The following is a 12956-nucleotide window of genomic DNA, read 5'->3' as shown; positions in this document are numbered from 1 at the left end:
TGTATTTTTCTAATGCCTAGTTCTTCAAACCTTCAAGTTGAGGAAATTAAGTTATTTATATACTATTTTCACTTGTATTCTACAGTTAGAGGGTCTGCTTTGCTTTGTTAGAAAGTCATTTATGGAAATTTTGTTCTTGAAACATTTTTTATAAAACAAATTATTAAAATTTGATGTTGAGACATCTAAGTTGAATGCAAGTAGAGGTGAAATTTTGAGTTGGTGCTATTTAGATTAGAAAAGGGGTCTTTATGACTGCTATTAAAGATGTATAGGGAGAAGAGTATAGCACAAAATAAATGACAAAAACAATTTGACTTTTCTTATGGTGGTTTTTTTTTTTTTGTTAAGAATGCTAAATTGCAACATACATTTTATGTACATTATTTGTGTCTAAAAATTCCTTTTCTAATAAGAATCTAGAAAAGGAATTTAGGAATAAGCAGAGAAATTTTGTAACCTTTCTTATCATGACAGTTTTAGGTTTCAATATTGTTATTTTTAGAAACTTATTTAAGGACTGCTGCTTTGTAGAAATTACAAACTGAAACAAAAACGTTTTCAGTTACAGTAATCACAAGTTACAACAATAAAACATGTTTCATTTAAATTTTTTTCTGGTTGTAGTTTATCAGTATAGAAAGGAAAAAGGTAAGCTTTATAAATTTTCCTGTTTTAACATTTTATTTAGGTATTTGATTTAGTCTATCAGTGTGTCATATATTTACTTGAATACTGATGTCCTTTATCTTGTGCTTTCTTTAATAGATAAAAGAACAAATATTAAATGCAGTTAACATTTTATTTTGAATAGATTGTGAAGTTATTTTATTGGACAAATAAAAATATATTAAACTTGATTGACATTTTTTGAAGACAAACTTAACTCTTTTTACAGGATTGCAATTAATGTAAAAGTCTGTTTTTCTTCATATCATTGTGTATATTAGCTACTGCAGATCCATGTTTCTTTTCTGTTTACTTGTGATTAAAGAAAATACTGAATTTACACTTACATAAAAATTACCTTGAAGATGAGTTAACTCATTATTGACTGGGGAATTTTTGAAGAAACTAACGCCTATGACTAGCAGTTTTTATTTTGGCCACCCAAAAGTTAATTCTGTAATTTCACTAGCACTCTTTGGGTTATTACACTCAGTAGTTATACCTGACACACCTGTAAAGTCTCCAGCCCAGTGAGTTTCATTTTCACTTCAGAATCCATCACTAAGGTTTTTCGTCTTTTTTTTTTTTTTACATCTAAATCAGAACTGTATTCTGAAGAACTATCATCTTCTGAGACACTAGTATATCTGTCCCTTACACAATCAGAGAAAGTACCTATGTAAAATTCACTGAAAAATACTTCTTCCTCAAAATTTCATGATGCATAATTTTTGAAAATTTTATTAAATAAACTTGCATTTAAAATATACACAAGGTTGGAACAAAAACCCAACAGAGCAAAATGGGAATAATAATGACAATCCTAAGTTGTATAATGAACCCTTGATCAATTTTAAGCTCTAACAACTTTGCACAGTGATGCTGATTATATCACTGTCTAAAAAATGTATTGATATATCTCCATTCAATAATGTATTGAAATAAGACCACAGATCTAGGTTTTGGGAGACCTAGATTCTAGTCTGGACAACTAGTTACTGTGAGATTTACTTACTATAAGATTATTTTTCAGTTTCTTCATTGATAACATTGGTGATAGCTGCTATATCTACCTCACATAAGAGTGCTTTTTAAAAAATATAAATCAAAAGAGATTATGGCAGCTATATATTTTGTAATTTTTTCCACGTTTATTTAAACTTCTCACATCCTTTTAAAATGGCACAAGGTATTTATATCAATCTCAAATTTCATATTCACACATAATTAAAAATTGAAATTAGTTCACTAGTACTTATAACTTTGCCCAAAATGTAATTTTAAATTATTTTGCTGAATACCTGAACTGCCTAGAAAAATATTTATTCAACACAAATTTTGTTTGTTAAGCATTGCCTTGAAGTGTCCTTTCATATTGTATGTTGTTTTTATGTAGTTTATCTCATTTGGGAGAAGGAACTGTTTCTTTCAAATTAAGACAGCTAAGTCATGAATCTTCTGGAGTACTTACTATATTATGCCCTATGAATAGTTTTTCACATTTAAAGAAGTAATGTTTTAAGTATTCTAACCTAACGGTGTTTCTCTCCTCATATAAATTTTCTTGTTTTTTAAGAATTTCATGTGCTCAGAATTCGGAGAAGGCAATGGCAAGCCACTCCAGTACTATTGCCTAGAAAATCCCATGGATGGAGGAGCCTGGTAGGCTGCAGTCCGTGGGGTTGCTAAGGGTCGGACACGACTGAGCGACTTCACTTTCACTTTTCACTTTCCACTTTCACACATTGGAGAAGGAAATGGCAACCCACTCCAGTGTTCTTGCCTGGAGAGTCCCAGGGACGGGGGAGCCTGGTGGGCTTCCGTCTATGGGGTCACACAGAGTCGGACACGACTGAAGTGACTTAGCAGTAGCAGCAGTGCTCAGAATTGACTCAGTTATTGATTATACTCTTTATTAATGACACCAGTATCATTGGTCTAGAAAAATCTATAGTTTTGTTCTGCTTCATTTTACCCTAATAGTTTTCTTCATCTGCTGCCTGCAATTCCATACCCTCCACTCTCTTCTGTATTTAATGTTTATCCTTCCAAGCCATCTTCTAAATTTTTCACATATTTCTTTAAAAAACTGTATAATAACATTTATTTCGTGTAACTTTTCAATTTTGTATAAGTGATATTATGGTATAAAACTCATTTTACTTCTTTCATAAACATTAGGGTTTTAGGAACTATTTGTCTTACTGTATATAACATGCTTCTGATGCATATTATTCTGTTATATTCACATACTGTAGCTTATCTTTTCCTCTGGTCATAGATACTCAGGTTTTTTCCAGCTGTTCACACTTTTTTACAAACTTGTACATTTCTTCTTATGACTCTGCCCTGTAGTTTCTTTGGTACATATGTCCTAGAGTAGAATGGCTGGTGTTTTGAGTATATGCATATTTAATTTCAATTAGTAATGATGGATTGTTCTCATGAATGGTTATACAGTTTGCACTTAAACCAGCAACACACAAGAATATCATTTCCTCTACATCTTCAGCAGCATTTGATATTTTCTGATTTCTTATAATCTGCCGTGTATGAAATTGTATGTTGTCTTAATCTCCATTATCTGATTACTAATAAGCCCACACATATCCTTTTTTTTTTTTTAATGACTGCACTGGGTCTTCATTGCTGCGTGCAGACTTTCTCTGGTTGCAGCAATTGGGGGCTGCTCTCTAGCTGTGATGCACCAGCTTCTCACTGTGCTGGATTCTCATAAAAGCATGGGCTCTAGACACGCAAGCTTCAGGAGTTGTGGCCTGTGGACTCGGTAGTTGTGGCTCACAGGCTGTAGAGCACAGGCTCAGTATTTGTGGCATGTGGGCCCAGCTGTCCCATGGCATGTGGGATCTTCCTGGACCAGGGATCAAAACGTGACTCCTGTGTTGACAAGTGGATTCTTTACCACTAAGCCACAAGGGAAGCCCTGAGCATATACTTTTTAGTCATTCTGGTTTTCTATTCTATGGATTGCCTATACTTATAGACAGTGGATGGCCTGTACTTATAGTATGTCCATTTTTCTATTGATTTTTCTCTTTCTTCTTGATTCTCTTTCTCTTTTTTGATAGTGCAAGAAATTCTTTCTATATTCTAGGTAATATTTCCTTGTTAGGTGCAGATGTTGGAAATAACTTGGGCTTGTCATTTATTATTTCTTGTCTTTGGTGTCATTGATGGAATAGAAATTTTGCTTCCAGTTGTATTTTTTAGGTCTTGTTCTACAGTGTTATAGTTCTATATTTACATTAAATTTAACTGGAGTTTAGTTTTGGATATAATCAGTCAGTCAGTTCAGTCACTCAGTTGTTTACAACTCTTTATGAGCCCGTGGACTGCAGCATGCCAGGGTTGTCCATCACCAACTCCCAGAGCTTGCTCAAACTCACGTCCATTGAGTCTGTGATGCCAACCAACCATCTCGTCCTCTGTCATCCCCATCTTCTCTTGCCTTCAGTCTTTCCCAGCATCAGGGTCTTTTTCAGTGAGTTGGCTCCTTGCATCAGGTGGCCAAAGTACTGGAGCTTCAGCTTCAGCATCAGTCTTTGCAATGAATATTCAGGACTGATTTCCTTTAGGATTGACTGGTTTGATCTTGCAGTCCAAGGGACTGTCATGAGTCTTCTCCAACGTCACAATTCAAAAGCATCAATTCTTTGGCGCTCAGCTTTCTTTATAGTCCAACTCTCACATCTGTACTTGACTACTGGAAAAACCACAGCTTTTACTAGGCGGGCCTTTGTTGGCAAAATAATGTCTCTGCTTTTTAATATGCTGTCTAGATTGGTCATAGCTTTTCTTCCAAGGAGCAAGCGTCTTTTAATTTCATGGCTGCAGTCACCATCTGCAGTGATTTTGGAGCCGAAAAAATTAAAGTGTCACTATTTCCATTGTTTCCTCATCTATTTGCCATGAAGTGATGGGCCCGGTTGCCATGATCTTAGTTTTCTGAGTGTTAAGTTTTAAGCCAGCTTTTCCACTTTCCTCTTTGACTTTCATCAAGAGGCTCTTTAGTTCTTCTTTGCTTTCTGCCATAAGGGTGGTGTCATCTGTGTATCTGAGGTTATTGATATTTCTCCCGGCAATCTTGATTCCAACTTGTGCTTCATCCAGCCCAGCATTTCGCATGATATACTCTGCATATAAATGAAATAATCAGGGTGACAGTATACAGCCTTGACATACTCCTTTCCCAACTGAACCAGTCTGTTGTTCCATGTCCGGTTCTAACTGTTGCTTCTTGACCTGCATACAGATTTCTCAGGAGGCAGGTAAGGTGGTCTGGTATTCCCATCTCTTTAAGAATTTTCCAGTTTGTTGTGATCCACACAGTCAAAGGCTTTGGCATAGTCAATAAAGTAGAAGTAGATGTTTTTCTGGAACTCTCACTTTTTCAGTGATCCAGTGGATGTTGGCAATTTGATTTCTGGTTCCTCTGCCTTTTCTAAATCCAGCTTGAACATCTGGAAGTTCACGGTTCACATACTGTTGAAGCCTGGCTTGGAGAATTTTGAGCATTACTTTGCTAGTGTGTGAGATGAGTGCAGTTGTATCATAGTTTGAGCATTCTTTGGCATTGCCTTTCTTTGGGATTGGAATGAAAACTGACCTTTTCCAGTCCTGTGGCCACTGCTGAGTTTTTCAAATTTGCTGGCATATTGAGTGCAGCACTTTCACAGCATCATCCTTTAGAATTTGAAATAGCTCAACTGGAATTCCATCACCTCCACTAGCTTTGTTCATAGTGATGCTTCATAAGGCCCGTTTGACTTCTCATTCCAGGATGTCTGGCTGTAGGTAGGTGATCAGACCATTGTGGTTATCTGGGTTATGAAGATCTTTTTTGTGTAGTTTTTCTGTGTATTCTTGCCACCTCTTCTTAATATCTTCTGCTTCTGTTAGGTCCATACCATTTTTGTCCCTTATTGTTCATCTTTGCATGAAGTTTTCCCTTGGTGTCTCTAATTTTCTTGAAGAGATCTCTGCTGCTGCTGCTGCTGCTGCTAAGTTGCTTCAGTCAGGTCCGACTCTTTGCGACCCCATAGACGGCAACCCATCAGGCTCCGCCCCCCCTGGGATTCTCCAGACAAGAACACTGGAATGAGTTGCCATTTCCTTCTCCAGTGCATGAAAGTGAGAAGTGAAAATGAAGTCGCTCAGTCATGTCTTTTCCTATTCTGTTGTTTTCCTCTGTTTCTTTGCATTGATCACTGAGGAAGGCTTTCTTATCTCTCCTTGCTATTCTTTGGAACTCTGCATTCAGATAGTTATACCTTTCCTTTTCTCCTTTGTATTTCACTTCTTTTCTCAGCTATTTGTAAGGCCTCCTCAGACAACCATTTTGCCTTTTTGCATTTCTTTTACTTGGGGGTGGTCTTGATCACTGTCTCCTGTACAGTGTGACAAACCTCCGTCCATAGTTCTTCAGGCACTCTGTCTATCAGATCTAATCCCTTGAATCTATTTGTCACTTCCATTGTATAATGGTAAGGGATTTGATTTAGGTCATATGTGAATGGTGTAGTGGTTTTCCCTACTTACTTCAATTTAAGACTGAATGTTGCAATAAGGAGTTCATGATCTGAGCCACGGTCAGCTCCTGGTCTTGTTTTTGCTATGGGCTTCTCCATCTTCGGCTGCAAAGAATATAATCAAAGAATGTAATATAATATATATCAGGAGTGGGTATCAGCCTGGCTCACGGGCTCTGGGATCCGAAACTATTGGATATAGTATGAGATATGAAATCAACTTATTCTCCAGCTAATCATTAAAAGGATTATTAATAAAACCACTTCTCTCTCTCTAGAGGAAGATTATCTTGGATTTACTTTATTATTTATTAGCACTATTTCCTTGAAATTGTGGGTTAAGATAAATAAGGAATGCCAACTGTTTATCCAGCAGCATATATTTGGTTGTAAAAAGCACAGGCTTTGACATTTCTCTTGAGTAAGATACAACTGGTAACCAAACTTGTTCTCCTCGGAGAGACGAGGAACCCACCCTCAGGGATTTTTACACCATAGTGGTTCCTGTGGCATATGAGGCTTGCCAAAGGTGGATGCCAGGCTTACTGTACTGTGCCCTTTCTGGCAAGCGACGTGACCTTATTACCAAATTATATCCACTTGAGTCTTGTGAGTATGAATATCTGGTGCGTATGCAGAATAGAATTGCAAGTTTTTTCTAACACCATCTGTTAAATCCCTTTTTCACCCATTTCACTACATACCAGTTTGTCATAAACATGAAACTTGCGGCTCTCTGTTCTGTTTATTGATGTCAGTTCCTTTCCCAGTATAACATTGTCTTAATATAACTTTGTAATATGTCCAAATAGCTGAATCTTTTTTTTCTACTTTGATAGAATTAACTTTTGTTGATTTTTATTTTTTTAGTATCCTTTTAGTCAAGTTCCCAAAAACAAGCTGCTGAAATTTTTATTGAAATTGGATTGAACTTGCAGATTACTTTAGAATTAACATTTTTATAAGGTCAAATCAGGGTATATTGATCTTGTATTTGTAGCTTTGATGAATGCTTTTTAGTTCTAAAGTTATTGATTCTCTTTGGTTGTCTGTGAAATGTAAATAATGAATTTTATTTCTTCCTGAAAGGCCTTATACCTTTCTTTCATTTTGACTGTTTTGGCCAGGTTGCCAGTCTATATTTGACAGAGCTGTGGTTGCAGGCATTTTTATCAAATTTCTACTTCAGATTCTAAACTTGCTCTATTAAGTGCTATGTTTGCTGTGAGCTTTATGCTTGTTAGTCTTTTTCAAAAGAAGTTCCTGTTTATTGATAATTTATATATGCCTTTGTTCAGGTGGTGTTTTTTTTTTTTAATTTTTCACCTTTAGTAATAGTAATATAGAGAATAACATTGTTTGTCTGATATTGAGCTATTCTTGCATTCCTACTTGATGTTATTTTTTAATGAAATGATTTATCAAAAATATACATATAAATGAGTATGGTGGCTTAGTTGCTAAGTTGTGTCCGACTCTTGCAACTCCATGGCCTGGGAACCTACCAGGCTCCTCTGTCCATGGGATTCTCCAGGCAAGAATACTAGAGTCGGTTGCCATTTCCTTCTCCAGGGGATCTTCCCAACCCAGGAATCAAAACTGGTCTCCTGCATTGCAAGGAGATTCTTTACCGACTGAGCTACAAGAGAAACCCATAAATGAGTATAGAAGATTATTAAAAGTGGGGTATTATGCAGAAATGTAACTGTATGTTCAGAAGGCAGAATTGCCACTATATGATGAGGTGTCCTAGAAGAAGATAATTTATGTATTGGGTTGTGGGAAAGATCATTTGATTTTTCCATACAATAGTACAGAAAAACCCAAACCAACTTTCTGGCCAACCCAATATTTTGAAAGATGTGCCAGCACCTAGAACTAGATACCTGCCTATAACACAATCAGGGGGATTGGGCTGCTTAGGCTTTCCCACTTTTAAGTTTCTGATGGCTATCCTTCAGCACTCAGGAGTAGGTCAAAGCAGAACATTTGTGTGTTCTTAAAAAATCCAGGAACCAGAAGGAAAGAGCTAGACCATCAGCAAGCCAAGTACAGCTAGTAACGTAGGTTAGGCTCACCCAGGCATTGTCAGATTTTTTAAAAAATATGGTACCATGTAAGAAAGCATTATGTTGAAGTCTTGAATCATTCTGCCCAAATCTGAACTGGCCACTCTCTTTGCCTGGTACAGTTATCCTGGACTTTGTTTTTATTTTCCTGAAGAGTCCGATGATCTTTCTTTTTCTATACCCTACTCTTAGTTTTTCTTGGTTTACTCTCTTTGACGTAAAGCACATTTAGCAGCTTCCTGAGTAAGGCTCTATGGGAGATGAAGTATGGGTCCCTGAATGTCTGAAAGTTGTCTTTAATTCTGCTCTCGGTTTAAATAATAGTATGATATAAAATTCCAAGCTGGCTGTTGTTTTCTGTTAAAAATTTGAAGGGATTCCTCTGTTGTCTCCAGCTTCCATTGTGACCACTGAGAAGGCTTGAAGCTGTTCTGATTCCTGTTCCTTCATATGTGCCCTATTTTGTTTTTGTTCGTTTTTCCCTCTAGAAGCTTGTAGGATCCATCTGAGGATAGTAATGATTGTAAGTTACTTTGTTTTCAGGTTTCTATTTGGCTCCATAGACTTTGCCCCCCTGTATTACTGTGTGTGTATTTATGTTTTATCTCTATCACAATAAAGATTTTCTCTCAGGTTTCTGCTGAACTTTGGTTGTCTGCTTATGTTTAAGAATAAGAGGCTGAACAGTTGATTGAAGGCTTTGAGCAGACAGGCAGGGCTTTTTGTCAGTGAACTTTGTGATAAAGCCAGTTCAGGGGGCATGACATAGGATTTGTTACATTTCCCTGATTTAAACATTCTATCCAGTCTCTGGCAGAGTGACACACCAAACTTACAAAATGGTCAGGGAAACAGACCAGAAAGCTCTTCAACTTTAGGTAGGTAGGCAGCTCCAATGAGAGAGTGGAAAACTGCATGTGTATGGATCTCCTTCCAAACTCACCATTCAGCTAAATCAGTCCTCACCTAAGAAGCTGCTGGTAAGAGAGAGGGAAGGAGAAAGAGGCACCAGTGTTATAGAGAAATATTGCTATGTGAAAACAGAGAGTAGGGAATTGAACAGTGTGTTAAAAGTGAATGTATATTTTAAATTTATATTTGCTTGGGGGAGGTCTCTTTGCTGTTTCTAAGAGAAATACATGTAAAAATCTCCAATTGTTGATATATTCTCATGGTTTTGTCAGTTATTTATTTTTGCTACCTTATAAGTTTTGTACTTCGCATGCTTTCTGTTTTTGTTTTTGCTTTTAATCAGATTTTCTTCTGCAGGTTTGGAAGCTATACATTCTATTTTTATTGTCATTGTGGTTATTTCTAACACATATTTATGTTTACCTTTCTCTGCCAGTATTTAAAGTTATCACCATGGGAGTCTTACAGCAACACCGAGGTATTGACGCACTGTCATTCTCCCCCCTTCCCCCAGACATGGTACCTGTTGTCTCTCTGCTCCTCGTCTTCACCCATGTCGATATCACTTAGGGTATTTATCCCACTTAATTTTTCATTTTGAATATTTGCTAATTGAACAAATAACTTGTCTGAGGTTGCTATTTATTTCCTGTATACATTTTATCCATTCATTTATGTGTTTAATTATCAAATTAGTATAATCACCTGGTTTTAAAAACACATAAGGAAATAAGAGCCGTCCCTTGCCTCACTCCAAAGTCCAGATCCCAGAATCAATTGTGTTTAACTCCATGTTGTTGTTTTTACCTTCTTACTTGTAAGTAATGTGCTCAGCTTGCAATTTTGACTTAGCAACGTTAGAGGTTATCTATTCCCCTCTCCTTCCCACCCTCCATGGAGGATTTGACTGCCTTATACTACTATCCCACTCTTCCTCTCACCCCTCTTCCTAATATTATTTTAATTTTTAGTCAATTCAGTTCAGTCGCTCAGTCATGTCTGACTCTTTGCGACCCTGTGGAATGTAGCACACTAGGCTTCCGTGTCCATCACCAACTCCTGGAGCTTGCTCAGACTCATGTCCGTCAAGTCGGTGATGCCATCCAGCCATCGCATTCTCTTGTCCCCTTCCCCTCCCGTCTTCAGCCTTCCCCAGCATCAGGGTCTTCCCCAGTGAGTCAGGTCTTTGCGTCAGCTGGCCACAGTCTGACAGCTTCAGTGTCAGTCCCTCCAGTGAGTATTCAGGACTGGTTTCCTTTAGGATGGACTGGCTTAATCTCCTTGTGCTCGAATTTTTAGTCAAGTCACTGAAATTGTTTGCATTATTGTGGGCGTGTAAATATTGTTTCTTTCTTCCCTGTTGTTCATTTCATATATAACTTTCTGGTTTTCCCGGTATTGCCTTTGCCTTGCTTGTTTATTTGCCTCGTTTCTGTGTACTGTACCTGGCTACAAGTTGTGGTGCCAAATGCTTTCGTGCTGGGCCTTTCAAGAGTTCTGCAGTGTAAACAGCTGTCAGAATCCCAGTCTCAGGTATAATTTCATCACCTCTGCTAAGTCAGTTACCTCACATTCATTTGCTTTTTTACTCCTTCTGAAAGTCTCATTGTTGTCTTTTATGCTTTGACTTGGTTTAATACCTCTTACTCTTTTATTGTCATTTTGGGGGAGATTTTGAAGGGAAAAGAAAATAAGGTGAATAGTTAATCTCTTGTTTTTCTCTAATCATGTTTTGTATACCCTTGAGAGACTTACCATAGTGCTTTCCACCCTACCTACCTCCCCCTGTTCTGTGTTGAACTCAATTCATTAAGAGGTTTTTCCCACCACCACCACCCCCATCAAAGCAACTCTTGTTGAGGTCACTAGTGACCATTACACTGCTTTTCAGTGACCCGTTCTGTGTCTTTGTTCTACCTGACTTACAGGGGCACAGTTGATTACTTCCTCCTGCTTGAAAATCTTTTTTTGTTTTTCCCCTTGGCTTCCAGGACACCATACTCTTCTGCTTTCCCTGCAATATCATTAATCTCTTCTTTTTCAGTCTTCATTGCTGATGTCTCTTCATATCCCCTATCTCTATATATTGAACAGCCTCAGGGTCTAGACCTTGGACCACTGTTACAGACTTACTCACTTCCCTGATGAGCTTAACCAGTCTTAGTTCAGTTCAGTTGCTCAGTTGTGTCCGACTCTTTGCGACCCCATGAATCACAGCACGCCAGGCTGGTGACTTATGATACCATATGTCTTGATTCTAGAGTTTGTATCTCTTCTTTTATCTGAATTCCAAAATCATGTATCTGCCTGCCACTTCACTATCTCTACTTGGTGTCTTCTAGGCATCTTAGGTTTAGCATGCTTAAAAATCCTGATTTTTCTTTCAAAACCTATTTCTCCTCCATTCTGTGTCAGTAAATGACAACTCCGTCTTTCTTTTTGTTTAGGCCAAAAATTTTGGAATCCTGTGTTTCTCTTTTTCATTCATACCCCATATTTGTCAGGAAATCCCATTCGTATTAACTTTAAAATAGATTTTGCATTCAGGTACTCCATTCTCCACTGCCTACTGTCTGGTCTAAGCCGCATCATTGCTTGCCTTGATTATTGTAATAGCCTTTTTTTTTTTTTATTTCTAAAAAAGAATTTTATTAAAAAAGCACAAATGCAAAGAAATGAACAGAGGAAAATGTATGCGTCGAACCTGGACTGGTCACTTATGATAATATACATGCTACAATTCCATTCTCCCCAATCATTCCACCTTCACCCTCTCCCACAGAGTCCCAAAGACTGTTCTAAATGCCTATGTCTCTTTTGCAGTCTCTTATACAGGGTTCAGGTTACCATTTTTCTAAATTCCATATATATGCGTTAATATACAGTATTGATGTTCTTCTTTCTGGCTTACTTCACTCTGTATAATTGGCTCCAATTTCATCCACCTCATTAAAACTGATTCAAATGCATTCTTTTTGATGGCTGAGAAATACTCCATTGTGTATATGTACCAAAGCTTTCTTATCCATTCATCTGCAGATGGACATCTAGGTTGCTTCCATGTCCTGGCTATTATAAACAGTGCTGCAATGAACATTGGAGTACATGTGTCTCTTTCAATTCTGGTTTCCTCGGTATGTATGCCCAGGAGTGCGATCGCTGGATCATATGGCAGTTCTATTTCCAGTTTTCTGAGGAATCTCCACACTGTTCTCCATAGTGGCTGTACTAGTTTGCATTCCCACCAACAGTGTAAGAGGGTTCCCTTCTCTCCACACCCTCTCCAGCACTTATTGCATGTAGACTTTTGGATAGCAGCCATTCTGACTGGTGTGAAATGGTATCTCATTGTGGTTTTGATTTGCATTTCTCTGATGATGAGGGATGTTGAGCATTTTTTCATGTGTTTATTAGCCATCTTTATGTCTTCTTTGGAGAAATGTCTGTTTAGTTCTTTGGCCCATTTTTTGATTGGGTCACTTAGTTTTCTGGAATTAAGCTGCAGGAGCTGCTTGTATAATTCGGAGATTAATCCTTTATCAGTTGCTTCATTTGCTATTATTTTCTCCCATTCTGAAGGCTGTCTTCTCACCTTGCTTAGAGTTTCCTTTGCTGTGCAGAAGCTTTTGATTTTAATTAGGTCCCATTTGTTTATTTTTGCTTTTATTTCCAATATTCTGGGAGGTGGGTCTTGGAGGATCCTGCTGTGATTTATGTCGGAGAGTGTTTTGCCTACGTTCTCCTCTAGGAGTTTTAT

This window comes from Moschus berezovskii, chromosome 11 (genome assembly GCF_049115385.1).
Source record: "Moschus berezovskii isolate FMDL1 chromosome 11, NW_MosBer_1.0, whole genome shotgun sequence".
Classification (NCBI taxonomy): Eukaryota; Metazoa; Chordata; class Mammalia; order Artiodactyla; family Moschidae; genus Moschus; species Moschus berezovskii.
This window is presented reverse-complemented; position numbering follows the sequence as displayed.